This window comes from Drosophila mojavensis, unplaced genomic scaffold, assembly GCF_018153725.1.
Source record: "Drosophila mojavensis isolate 15081-1352.22 unplaced genomic scaffold, ASM1815372v1 contig_49, whole genome shotgun sequence".
Lineage (NCBI taxonomy): Eukaryota > Metazoa > Arthropoda > Insecta > Diptera > Drosophilidae > Drosophila > Drosophila mojavensis.
In genome coordinates, this window is record NW_025318872.1 from 448,451 (window position 1) to 452,702 (window position 4,252).

The 4,252-nt window shown below is 34.8% G+C and overlaps 1 long non-coding RNA gene across 2 annotated transcripts; it reads right to left on the reverse strand.

The window, feature by feature from the left end:
- Window positions 1-2,417: 2,417 nt before the first annotated feature.
- LOC26528328 lies at window positions 2,418-3,245 on the reverse strand. 2 transcript variants are annotated; one of them, XR_004363945.2, is made up of 3 exons: window positions 2,985-3,245; window positions 2,682-2,920; window positions 2,418-2,609 (listed from the first exon to the last, which is right to left on the reverse strand). It is a non-coding gene; the product is annotated as an uncharacterized LOC26528328 (long non-coding RNA). The 2 variants fall into 2 exon arrangements; XR_001449470.3 differs by having other exon boundaries at window positions 2,418-2,593; window positions 2,985-3,243.
- Between the last annotated feature and the right edge of the window lie 1,007 nt (window positions 3,246-4,252).

Genomic DNA, 4,252 nt, shown 5'->3' on the forward strand with positions numbered 1-4,252 from the left:
TGGCACTGCGGATGTCTGCCATCAGCTGACAGCGAACTTTTACTGGCTGCTTGCAACTTTTACAACTTGGCCCCGGCTTAGTCTTTGTTGCAGCTGATGATTTTTTAATTGCAACTACTTTAAGCTATTGCTCTCGGACGTTGCCATTGTGCGCTTCATTAACACACAGCGCAGCACAGCCAGCCATCATCATGGGATGACAATGTGTTTACACTGCTTAACAAAAGTCAAGATATAAAGATATTTACATTATTTGCATTCAACATTTAACCAACTCTATTCCAGCTTAGCTTACCTCGTCTGCATCGAGCTCCTTTGGTCGGTCGGTCATCTCAGACGCTCTGCTGCGCTTCAAGTCTAATCTGAAATGCGGGATCTATAATCGGCGTTTGGCTAGCGTGGAGCGAGCTGTCATGGCCAATCGACGGCCAAAGGACCAAGGTATTCGCATTAACCAGCGCCCAGCAAGCGTGGGGGCAATCTGGTCATGGCGGTCAGCTCATTGGCATTATTATGAGCAGCTGGCGCTGGCATTGGCTGTGCGAATTATGCATGCGCCTTGAGACAGCGCCTGGGCGGGCTGAGCTGATTGGCAAATTGAGCGGCTATTTGATGTTGACGGCTGCTGCCGCAGCTAATGCGGCTGCTCATGCCACAGTCGCGCAGTCGGAGTCGAGGCGAGGCCAGCAGTCACAGCTATTTAGCCTAATTGAATTACTAATTTCATACGGCACGCTGTCCATTTCTGCTTATTAATGTGCAGCTCAGGTCGAGAATTTAATGCAATTTAAGTAAATATTGATGCCTAGCATTTTAAAATAGCAGATCTTGAATCTAATGGAATAAATGTTTCAAATTTCAAGACAAGAACTTGCTTAATTTATAAGTTTCTTCTGGCGGCAAAATTGGTTTCTTTGCGATTCTCTTACCAAATCCCTTACTTGCTATCAACTTGCTTTTATGCAAAGCAAGTGCAAGATGAAACTTAAGATAAATGCAAGTCAGGTATGTGTGTGAATGCAATACAAAACTTTAAGTAGGTAAGGAAGCGTAAAATAACAAAGACCACAAAACAAAAGCTGCTAAGCAAAAGTAAAATTTTGTACGAAACTCAAGAAAGAAGTGAACGAAAAAATTCCCTGAAGCAAAGAGCAGCCGCAAAATGTTTGTAGAAATCCAAGCAAACTGTGAGAAATAGAATGCACACATGCGTAAAGAGTAGCTATAACAAAAAAACAAAAAAAAGTATGAGAAAAGGCAAAAGAGAAAAAAGTAGATAAATTTAAATACTCTTAAAAATAAAACAAATTGAATTAAAAAAATAAAAAAGTAATAGATTAAATACAATTTATTCAATTACCATTTTTATATTGTATTTATAGATTTTTTATTTAAAAAATTTTTATATAATATTAATTGATATTTTAAAATAATATAATAACAAAATTTTAATAATTTTAAATTTAACTATTTTACAATTCCTGACAATTTTTAGATGTAATGAAATATTTAAAATAAATTTTTTACTTAAAATATATTTAATAATTATTTTTTGGTACCTTTTCATATATGTCAAAGTATTTTATTCATAATAATTTATATCTAATACTTAATTTATTCTTAAATATTTATTATTATTATCATTCTGATTTTTTTTTAATTCTTTTATTTCATTTTATAATTTTTTAAATTTATATCAAATTATTTTTTTTATACATATTATATTTATTTTAAAACATTTTTTTTTTCTTTGTGAGATTCAAAAATATTTAAAGATAATTTATAAAATATTTCTTGCCATTTTCTTTTATGTTTTTTCTCTAATATATATACATTTTTATTTTTATTAGTTACATAACTAATGAAAATTTGCCAATAACTAATGACCTTTCTTCGTCGCGCGAAAGTGTATAAGAAAGTCAACAATTGGCCTTTGTTGAGGGCTCCCTAATGGATTTCTGGCCATAATTAACCCAAACTGGGATGGGTCAGAGGATTGCGAGCGGTGCGAAAGTGTTGATGCCAAGGCAAGTGCCAAAGGCAATGCCTGAAATATATATAAATATCTATATATACATACATATACATTACGTATTTATGTAGAGGCCAAGTCATGCGTGGCAATTTCGCAATGGCAGCTGCGTCCATAACAATATGCCATGGCCTTTCGCTTCCTGCGCCCACATCTTGGGGCCATGCCCAGGAAGCGTCATTCAATGACATTTCTCATGCGTGTGAATTTATGGCTTGGCCGGACCCAAGAACAACAAAAATTTTCGTTAAACCCTCGAGCAGTGCGGCATATCAAGCGTATCAAGCATCAGGCATTTTAAAGGCAACCCTCGGAAGTACTTTAACTATTTGCAATCGTAAAAAGCCAAAGTTTTTGGCCACACATAAATCATTTCCCCTAAGCATTTATGTTATTTATAAAAAATTTTTATTGTATTTGCCGAAGAATTTGCGGAAGATGCTCTAAACCAGAGCCAGTGGTCGTAAGCACGCCTGGGAAATGTCGTAATAGCGCCGCAGCTCCAATATAAAATACATGAAACACACACACACACATGTCCATAGATGCTGTGTTGAATATCTATAAGCAAAAGTATCTGTTTCAATTTGCATATCTTTGATTTCCAGCTTCAGTTTTGCTTGTCACTTGTGCGCTTGGCAAAACTTACCGAGCAGCTGTAGTTGTGCTGGCTATTGTCCTTGTCATTGTTGTTGCTGGTGTTGGTGTTGCCTCAGCTGCTTGTCAGCATAATTCTCCAAGGACACACAACAATACCACAAAGTTTTGGCGCTAAGCTTCAGAGTTTTCGGCCTTAGCCTGCGGGACTGTGTCTCTGCCTCTGCCTCAGTCTCTGCCTCTGCCGGAGCCTGAGCCTGTGCCGTGTGGCTTTACAGCCAATATGCGTAACTAATACGGGAAAACCATTTCATTTTACGTTTGACTAATAGAAAGGATTCATTATGAATTATACATATGCGTGTGGGGCTCAACTCTTTGGGCCCGTCCCAGAATCTTGGCCGGATCGCGTGCCAAGGATAAATTTGCTTAGCGTACGGGTCCCAAAAGTAGCTGTAGGAGAGCGAGAGTGTATGTGTGTGTACGTATACGTGTGCGTGTGCGTGTGGACGGTATTATAATTGTGAGCTTTGGCCTTGGCTTTCGTTTGGCCTGGCCCTAGGCACTTGGGCCGTGACAAGAATCCCCTGGCTGGCTGTTTAGAGTGGCTAATTTTCAGCGGAGATTTTCTAGGCTAACTGGATTAGAATTGATGAACTTCATGCGGGCAAAGGGTCAAGGGTTAACTTTTAATACCCTGTAAACAGAAAATGTGTAAAATGCTATAATATGAATATAAAATGCACAAATGTGGATTACTTCATCAAACTTCAAATTGAACCCCTGGCTTGACTATAGGGTATGCCCTAGTCAAATGCACTTTGTAGCGCATTTTGCTCCACATTTATTATTTATGAGCGGTGGTCGGACGCTGAGTGAATGCTGTGCCAAGTAAACTGGTTGACACTTTGGATCCTTTGCAAATTTGATTTGTAAATAAATGGAGCAAGATTTGGCTCTCCAATGGGTTGAGCTATTTGTGCCTTTTATGAGTAATGAAAGCAAATCAGGCATATAAGATAAATCATCAACCCAAATAAATGTGAATCACGAGTAAGATTAAGTGGATTTCTTGCACTGAAATTAGATTTTATTTAAGAGCATATGTATATATATTTATTTCTCAATAGAGTTATATTTCTGTTCAAATATGAGATCAGTGTATGGTTTCATTCATTCAAATAAGTTTGAGAAATCGGGCAATACAATTATTGTCAATACAATTTTTTTTAATAATAAAAATATATTTAAAAATTGTTAATAAAAAATAAAAAACCTAAAAATTATCAAAAGGAAACTATTATATTTTTATTTATAAAAAATATATATTTTTGAGAATATATATTTAATAAATACATACGTTTATGTACAGTTTTTTTTTTTTTTTTTTTTTTTTTTTTTTTTAATATAAAAATATACAATTTAGTAACAAATAAAAGTTTTAGGTTAAACTTAAGGTAGAATTTAATTTATTTAAAAATAAGAAAAAATATGATAATATTATTTTAATAAATGAATTAAAAATATTAAACAAAACACTTTTGTATGCAGTTAATTGATTAAAAATAAAGTGTCCCATATAATAAATAAATAAATAATTATTGAATTGATAATAATAATATT